We start from the raw sequence: 10,466 nt of genomic DNA, 5'->3' as shown, positions 1-10,466 counted from the left end.
AGTACCCCCGACGACCGTCGTGGTGAAGGGCGGCGCTAGAGAGTCTCATTTCTTAAAAGGAGCCTCATGCTCCTTCAAGTCATAAAAAAAAAAAAAAATCAATGCAAAAAATATATTTTGGAAATTGTTGAAGACAATATTGTATTTTTATTTCAATATATATAATAAACATTTAAAATAAGATTCACTGTGTCTTATTTTATATAAAACACATTTTAAGAGAGTTTAAGATGATTGGATTTAGATAACACAGAGACAAATAAGCACAACATAAAATGTCAACACACTCAACAGTCTAAATTGAGCACAATACAAAATTAGACATTTATTCAGAATCCAGCTGCTTTACAATTTACCTCCATATGGATCATGAGGGAGCTTTTCTAGTCTTGTTGATCTCTCAAAGTGCTTTTACACCACAGTTCACGATCACTCCTCCAGACAGATAGCACTCTTTTTTAGTTTATACAGATGTATTTATTTATTTATTCTATCATGAAAACACATCAAACATCCCTGAACACACTGAAAGTTCAGCATGTTGTGGGACAAATCAGCATGCAGACAAAGAGGCCAGGAATCAAACCGCTGACCTTCCAATTAGCAGATGACCCCTTGCCTCTCTCTTCTGTAACTTTTAAGCTCATTGATCTTAGGTTTCCTGGAAATGCGTTTGTAGATGTTTGTTGTTGGATGAATCGTAAAAACACACATTGGCTCAGATTATTATTATTCTTATATTATTTTGGCTTTTCCTTTAAAAGGTCACTACAGCAGATTATAATTTCTTTCATCTTCCATCATATTTTTTTCCATTTTCTGCATCTTCTTCTGTCAAGCCAACCACTTCCACGTTCTCTTTCACCACATCCAGAAATGTTCTCTTTGGTCCTCCCTCTGTCCTCTTACAGCTCCATCTCCAGCATCCTTTTACCTTTATAATGGACAATACCTCCTCTTTGTCTGTCCAAACCATCTCAATCTAAACAAAATGTAAAACTTCATGACTTTTTCCGAATTTGCAATTTTTCAGAACACAGTAGCCGTTATGTTATTACATTATGTCTATAGTTTAGGCTCTGACCTCATCATCTTCCATAGACCCTGGATCCCTGGAAAATATGCAGAAAGTACAAGTACAAGAATGTGAAATGTATGAAACCAAAATGTCTAGTCTATTCCTTCTAACCTCCATCAAAAACCACACATCCAGACCACATGAACACATGAACATGCACTGTAAGTTACTACCATAAGCTACTGATATGATAAAATCTATCCTGTTGGTATAAAATTCATTAAATTTTGGCTATTCAGTTAAAGCAAAAGTAAGGAAGCTAGACATGCTGTTGAGGCACTTCTAATCTTCTGCTCAAAGGTAACTAATACTAATAAAAGATTTGGAGTATAAGGATATCTGGTAAATGCGTATGACTGCAGTCCTGTGCTGTATGAAAATCCATAACACATGCCATCCCAGCCACACCAAACATTTTCATTCGGCCTCACAAATGACTCAAGTATCACTTACTTATGATGCTTGCAGATTTATCAATAACACTAAATACTGCCGCACAAGCCAAGGGGTCAAACCTTTATCACTGGAAGCTTATTGTCTCCTCTCCAGTTTAATAAATCTAGAGTCATAATGCTCTGCTTTTATCAATACTGACTCAACACTCCCTTTGACACCTACACAGTGAACAAGTTGGTTTCACACAATTCTGAGAAGCGATTAAACCAGTCTTTGGGAGAGCCACCGTGACATCATCGGTGGTTCAAAAACCTTCTCTAAACTCAAAAAGAGCATTAGAATGCATTTCATGCTCGACTCTCTGAAAAGTGCAGAGCTGAAATTTACACCTTATTTGATGTCCCTCTCCCTGCTGTTAATTGGTAAAAGGATCCCTGACCCTTTTGATCTCCTCTACAATCCCCTAAATGCCCAAGTCTGCTAAACTGTTCAGCAGGAGATATATCCTGCAGTTGCCCGGTAATGTAAAGACTCGCTCTTACTTTCTCCCTCACTGTCCTCTCGTGGCTTTTTCTTTTTTTAAACTCCATCGTTTTCAGCTTTCTTGCCTTTGGTTTACGTCCAGGCTGTGAAGAAATAAGAGATGACAGTTGTTACAGATATGCCGGTTTAATTACTTGTCAGCTTATAGCCCATATCTCTGCTGTCCAACGCTGAAGCTTAACTTTTTTCTAGTAGCTTAAAGCATGACCAGCCTCCAGTGCTTTAGTATTTAGCCATAAAACCCAGGAAATCTGAAAGATAAAAAAAAAAAAAAAAACACGCACAGCTTTTCTAATTTTATGGGGAAAAGTGGGCAGTTTTCTGTCACTGTTGGAATTGGCTTTCTCTCTGTTCCCCCCTGTGCAACAGTGACAGAAGAAGAGGGCTAGAAAGAGAGAATCTTGTAGAGAATGAAATTACATCACATGAAGCGGTGCACTGGTGTGGGATAAGCAGAACGATTCTTATGGCTCCTGCGCTGCTGTTGACTTTTAAGACTGTTTGCAAATTGATAGATGTGCTCAAGCCAGTTTTTTTTCAAGCTTTTTTTTATTCTTCTGGAGAGGGAAATCTTAGACTCTCAAATCGTTTTAAGAGTATTTGGGAAACACTGCTGCTAATTTTGAAGCGCCTCTATCCACTTTGGCCACTGTGATACATATATATACATATATATATATATATATATATATATATACATATATACATATATATATATATATATATATATATACATATATACATATATATATATATATATATATATATATATATATATATATATATATATATATATATATATATATATATATATATATATATATATATATCTGTGTGTGTGTGTGTGTGTGTGTGTGTGTGTGTGTGTGTGTGTGTGTGTGTGTGTGTGTGTGTGTGTGTGTGTGTGTGTGTGTGTGTGTGTGTGTGTGTGTGTGTGTGTGTGTGTGTGTGTGTGCGTGCATGCGTAATGTAGTGTAGTGTATACAAATCTAGTGCTGTATGAAGAAAAATGAATACAAATTAGTAGGACTAAAGCCATTAAGCTTATCAACTCAAAGCAAGGCTGCCAGAACAAGCAGTACAGGACTGATCAGGAGAGGTGCAGTGGCTTCAGAGGGATTGGCTTGGCTTTACATACATAGCAATAGGTTTGATGGAATGTACATGATACCATTTGTAGTAATTTAGTCACTTCTTAGTGTTAGTAAATCTTTGCACTGGTTCTCAAGGTAATACAAACGGAAAAAGTTATGGAATGGTCATGATAAAAAAAAAAAGCAAGGCAACAAATTTCCCATAACTACAGTCACAAGATTTTGTCATTTAAAAGCTGTTTTGATCAGTGTTCTTTTCGTCAACGATGACGAAATAATTTTGTTGACAGCAGTTTTTTTTAATGACGATAACTATACGGTGACGAGATAAACATGGCTATTTGATGACTAAAACATGACGAGACGTGTGAGTTTTCGTTTGAAAAGACTAGAATCACGTTACGACTGTCCGTGAATGCATCAGAGCTGTGAGCCAGCGCTGATTGACAGTGTGGCATTAACTTGTTTTGAACCAAACTCTTTGGAGGAAAGCTAGAGAAGAAAATGGAGAGGAAAAAACACCACTCTGGCCCATTCAAACGAAAGGTGAAAGGGATGAAAGTGGTTGCTTCTTGTCATCCACCTACCTCCTACTTTTCATCGACATCACACCATGGCCGCCGGAGCCCAAAAACGCCAGTTACTGAAGGGGAGGCTAGGCTAGCCACTAGCGACACCACCCAAAACCCGCCATTGGAGGACCTCCAGGAGCCCCGCAACACAACACGACCGCTGCCGGAACATATTGTGCCATCACCACCAGCGGACGTCAGCATCTGGTCCAGTAGCACCGGCTAAGACCCACCCGCATTTGACCACGGAGGACCCGGCTCATCTGACAGCTCCAGTCTTTTCTCTGAGTTAGAATTGGAGCTGAAAACTGATGCAGTCCTGTCTTTCCTCATTGCTTACTTGCACGGATGAGGCCAGACTGTCTAAGCTCACTGCTGAGTGTTGAGCGGGACATTAACATCGATAAGGAGAAAGTGGTCGGCAAGTTTGCCGCCATGAAGGAGAGGAGGGCAACAAGAAACACAAACAAAAGAGGACTAAGCATGTACGAAGTTTTGAACGTTACCTTGTTTTCCACGTTACCTGGATTATTTTGTTCAGGCCAAGGATTATGGAGGAGTCGACTGTAAAGTGCGGCAGTCAGCGCAGGGAAAGCCATTGGTGAGTCGGTGCAACCTTCATAAAAAATCTGTATCAGAATGTTGTAGATTTGAGCACCTGCCTATTGAATGTGCCTTGTGTTGTTGTCAACTATATAAGACCGCCGAGTCTATTCTCTATTAAGGAACTCAAAAATGATGGTATAGAATGCTGTTTCTATATCTATCTGAATAGATTGTGTAATTTTAGACCAGTTGTGTTTATTTTTATATTCATGCTGTATCAAAGTTGGAACTGATTTAGCCCATAACGGGCGCTCAGAGTTTGACAGCTGATAGACTGTGTGTGTGTGTGTGTGTGTGTGTGTGTGTGTGTGTGTGTGTGTGTGTGTGTGTGTGTGTGTGTGTGTGTGTGTGTGTGTGTGTGTGTGTGTGTGTGTGTGTGTGTGTGTGTGTGTGTGTGTGTGTGTGTGTGTGTTTGTTAGTGTTGTTTGATTTGCAGGATGAGGTGTTGTTGAATGTTAAAATTACTATCATAAGGGCCCATCGAGAATGCTGTACTGAGACCCAAGCTCTGCCACTGGTGACAATATACAGCAATATTCAACTAGAAAATTCAGGGAAATTTTGATATGTGCATGTCCAACTGCCCATTTGTTGCCTCTTGCTGCTGCTTAATGAACGTCTTGCTCGCCGCTGCTTGGTTTCAGGGTGGGTTCTGGTTGTGTTTGGGGTGGTTCAGGGTGGTGAATGGTGGACAATGATACCACCATGGCTCAGGGCTGTTAATGAACCACAAAGAAAAATAATTATTTTGAATGTATTATATCACTTCTTTGTATGCACTAATTTCATAATAAAGAGGGAAACCCTACCTAAACAATTCTTAAAAAACAAACTCAAATAGAACTTCATATTTCACTCAATCATTGGGTATTTTTATGCATTGTGGCAATGTGTTGAACTTATAGATCTGCTGCTATTTTCACAACTTATGTGTGGCACTGCCCAACAGCAATCTCCAATACTTGTTGACCTAAATCAATTTGTTAAAAGACTATACTTATTTTAAAGGTATAGTCTGTGATCGTATTGAAAAACATTTATTGTTATACTGGGTGAAATGGTCCTTCCATCCTGAGAGTAGCCAGTGAATGATGTGTTCAGAAAAAGGAAAGAAAAAAATCTGACCTCTCTGACAGCTTTAATCCTGTAAAATCTCTGACCAATCTGTTTTTTGCGTACCGAATGGCACGGATTGGTCAGAGGACCAGAGGATTGGCAGGGGGGAAAGAACCAATCAAATGCCTTCATTTTAAGTCCCGCCCACGCCCCTCTCTGTCCCATGCGCGCACTCGTCACGTCGAAAATCTTGCCGGAAAACTTCACACACTCGAGTCACGTTTGCTGAAGAATGGGGCAGAAAACGAGAAAACGCAGCCAAACATACCACCTCCCCAGTATGGGGGTCTGTGGGGATGGAGGCGTCTCCATCCCGGCGAGTGTGGAGAGCGCCGGTGCGGGTGGCGCTGCGGTGCCGTGCAAGCTCTGGAGCCACGGCCACGCCGTAGGGTACGCAGTAGCCTATGGCATAGGGTACGTGGCGACGCGCACCATTCTGCGTTGGTGTAACGCAGAACCATAAATCAGCCTTCAGTGTATGCTGTTCTGAACTTCTCTGTTGTGCTCATTTTGCTGGGATGTCGGGTCCCTCCGCCGAGACACAACTTTTGCAGTATGCGTTCATTGTTGTGTCTAAAAATGATGTGCAGTGCCCACCCAATCAGAAACGGTACAGATTTTCTGTGATATTTTTTTATATTTATAAAAAAATAAAATTATAAAGAAATAAAGCTTATTTTTTATACCATAACTTTGATTGGGTGGGCAGGACGCACATTTGGGTGGGCACAGCCCACCCCTGCCCCCCCCTAAAACCGGCCTCGCTTACAGGTGAATGAGGCATGGGGTAGTTTTGTTGAAAATTTGCTGTCCAAAATGTCCTGGAAAACTCGACTCCTGCAAATGCGCGTTCCTCAAAGTTTGTGGGGGCGTGGCTTTGGACGGAGCGCTGACGGGAGGGGGAGGAGGGGGCGGGGCTTAGAGGAGGTGCCACTTTCAAATCTTGCTAGCTCTCCAACATTACAGACTATACCTTCGTCGACTAAGACTGGACTAAAACTATCACACATAGAAGTGACTAAAATCTGACTAAAGCTAATAGCATTTCAGTCCAAAACACTAAGACTAAATCTAAGATGGTTGTCAAAAACAACACTGGTTTTGATCCATTAGTGGTGTTTTTTTTCTCCAATTTTATACCAACAAAGCTCTGACTTCAGCCAATGGTGAACTATTTTATATCAACCAATCGTCTAGACAACAATCTGAAATTACCATGTAGCGAATACTAAGGTGATTGTTTTTGCTCAGGAATATTGAAGTGAATTGAAAGTCCTCACTGGACAATATTTCTTGAAAAGAAAGTATAACTGCACCCCCCTCCCTGGTTGTCTTACCACATGAAACTGTATTGTCACACTGCCCTCATGCCTTATTCTGATGCCACTGTGCTTTGGTTACCTTCCTGTTAACCTACAAATCGTGTTGATGATCACCCTGCATCACTGAGCGGTAGGGTTTTATACAGAGTAATGATATTATTTTATAGTCATCATTTCAATAGGTTTTAGAATGGATCATAAAGCAAAACAGTTTGCAGTTCTCTCACAAACCCTCAACCTGATAATGAAAAGCCGAGATCAGCTGACTGCTAACTCTATTTACAAGCTCTCATAATTCCATTGTGGCAGTGCTATCAGAGTAAATACACTTAGCCTACTGATGCATACCCCCATAGTAAATGAAAGCAAGATGAGATAGAGGTCACATGACTGCAGAAACACCTTTTAAAACACTTAATGTGCCTTAGCTGATGTCCAAAGCATGTAGGTTATTACCATAGTTGTGTGAAAGCTAATTAATGGATAATTTAAATGATAAGATGACTGAGTCGCTGGCTTTGACCTTCGCAAACGTTATCATTTCTCACCCCTGAGCTCTCTTTCTCTCTCTCTCTCTCTCTCTCTCTTTGTTTGCAAAAGAAGTCCATCATCTGTATGGTGTCTGGTTATTTCATATAATCACAGTTTAATCAAAGTTCTGCCTTGAGGGGAAATATTACACAGCTGTAACTATATCCATCTGTGAAGATGCATATATACATATCTCATATTACATCTAGATGTTATACATCACCATTTCTCTTTTGCTTATATATATATATATATATATATATATATATATATATATATATATATATATATATATATATATATATATATATTTATATTTATATGCTTAAATCAAAAGAGTAGGACGGTAGCTTTCCTTAAGTCTAGCTTCTGTACATTTCTCTTGCATGGACTGATCTATGCATTCATGAGATAACAGAAAGCTCTTCTAAAGATGCTGCCAGTTAACCACTTACTGACAACAGCACATGAACAAATAAACTGTCTTACATGTATAAGAAAAACTGTACCCAAGAAGTCAAAACTGGATAACGCGTTTCAGGGATTTTCTTTCTCTTTCCAGTGAGTGAGTAAGCGAGGAGACTGGCAAGGGAATATCTTTTAATATCGCTTCAAGCAAAGATATCCCATTTAGACATCGTTCAAACAGTTATTAACAGTATTGATTTATGTTTGAGTGATTGGAAGCCAGGGGAAGGAGATGAAGTCAACCATCATGACCTCTCGCCTGGGGACGGAAACTGCCTGACACAGATCACAGCTGTCTGCCGTGTGAAAATGCTCCTGCTTTTGACATCTTAGATCAGTGGATATGGTATACAGCACGATAACACCCAGTGCATGATATTGAGCTATTTATTTAGATTGCTTTCTCTCAAAATATCTTGCTTTTTTTTCAAATAAATCTCATGTCACTGCATCTACAAGCACCTATTGAGACAACAATTAAATCCTTATCCAAAGAAAATTTGCTTCTCTCTGTAAGGTTTTGTGATTCATACTTTTGCACATTGAATGTCTTCAAGCTGATGTTTTTTTTTTTTTCTTTTTTTGTCAGTTCTCTAAATGTGGAACATATTCATAAGAAACGCTTTAAGCATGTATGATGTCAGGAATTAGCAGAACATCAGCACATATTTTTTTTGTTTCTTTTCACATAGCTTAAAAACATAGATGACACTGTGCCTATTAAACAACAAATTCAATATCTCCATCTTCCTTTTTAGTCTATATCCCATTAACTCTACTGGAGGAGCTTAGCATACCAAATGTGTTCTTAATTATTTCTTAAAAATTCCTCAGAACCTTCCCAAGACTTGTCGTCTTGCCCACCCAATATGTGTGTGCAGCTGAGAAAAAAAGAGCACAATACAAGATCATCTATTTCAAAGGTGGAATTGAGCTGCTGGAGATCATAAAACATTAGTGCCGCATGTCATTAGGTTATTATAGGCTTATCCAGTAATTATATTAAATACATCACCATGCAACCATTTAACCATTTAAAGAGAGCACCAGCTTCCAGGAGTAGGGTTTTACAGCCTTCTGCCCTCCACAAGCAGCCACAGGACAAAATCTTAATTAAACTGAGTTTGAGATGGAAAAGAAAAGGATTTAGAAAGAAACTGCATTGACCTTAAACCTACTCCTACTAATTTATTTATAATTTATCCATTTATTACATGTGTATGTATGTGTGTGTATGCGCGTGTGTGTGTAAGAAAGCAATATCCTTTTTATTACTAATATTTGAGCGACACCATTTTTTTTTCTTTTTCATGTAAAAATATGAGTTTTAATTTTATTTTAAATTTTTTTTTTTCTTACTGTTGTTGAAAATCATCCAATGTATCATTGACCTCCTAACCCCTACAATGTACCACTTTAGGACGCTACGTCCCGCATCAGCAACGACTGGACTTGCTCGGAGAGCTACAATGGACAACATGGCAAAAGTAACTGAGAGACTCAAAATCCGATCAACCGTATGAGCTGTAAAAGTTAGCTTATGCAGTTCAAATGCATTAGATAAACACATGCAATGGAATAAAGTTGCAGCTGAAATTGCTTGAACCCTTCAGGCTCCAAAATACCTGCATTTTAAGCAACACTGCCCTCCACAAGTGACTGAGTTCCTAGATTCATAAAAAGAAAAAGGTTTCTTTTAAGAAATCAAACACAAGTGAATTCTAAGTGGTCAAAAGGTTAAGCTTTTGATCCAAAGCATTGAGATGCTTGAAGGGGAGAAGAAAAAAAAAATTGTTAAATGAATACGTATTTGTATTTGACCGTACCTCTGTCAAGCACACGCCCTTTGATGTTGTGTTTGTTCAGAAACACTCCCATCTCACTCCCATCTCAGTCCAGGAAATTCCCCACCGTACTAGCACCACAGATTAGGGCTAGTAATCCAAACTAACCCCAGAAATTCAAAGAACAGACTCAGAACTAATATTTGAACTCATGTCTCACAAGTGAGGCTATTGTTAGTTTGTGACTCATAAAACGTGGGCTGTCATTATGGATCTTCTTATGATGGATAGAGCGATTTAAGTGTAACTTCTTTTACAAACATGACAAACACTGCTTCAAAGGATTCTCATGTAATGTTCAACCTGATTGTAGTTGTGTGTGGCGGTTAACTCTGAAGCTGAGAGCCGGTTTTAATAATGTGCTTATTTATATGTCTAACCGCATGCGAACAATGAACACATAATCAGTGCATGTAGGCACAGACCACACAGTTCCACCTGTGTGTGTGAGAGAGAGAGACAGAGAGACACAGAGAGAGAGAGAGACATGGCTGGCCTCAGTTTCAGGGTCGGAAAGGCAAGCTATAGTGAGCTTACGTTTTTCTGTCGCCCATACACGATGATTCCGGATGATTCCGGATGACTCCTCGGCATTCTGCTGTCAGAAGAGGCCACGATGAATGGAGCGGCTCAGATGGGCCTCACTGTTTATTTAGACCCCTTGTTTCCGACAAAGTTACTGCGCAAAGAACCAGAGCTGAAGTGTCTTTGTATTAAAACAGAACATGGCCAGACAACAATTAGCCACTGGGGGCTTTCAGCTTTCCTGTTTCTCCCTAATCCAACAGAAAAGCTTGATTGTTCTCCATTGTGGAACTTGGGACTGAGACCTGTTCATGACAGGCAGTGAGGGGCAGCCGACTGTGGCAGACTTTCCAGTACATTAGGAGTATATG

Source organism: Cololabis saira, chromosome 3 (assembly GCF_033807715.1).
Source record: "Cololabis saira isolate AMF1-May2022 chromosome 3, fColSai1.1, whole genome shotgun sequence".
NCBI classification, from domain to species: Eukaryota; Metazoa; Chordata; class Actinopteri; order Beloniformes; family Belonidae; genus Cololabis; species Cololabis saira.
Note: the sequence above shows the minus strand (reverse complement) of the source record.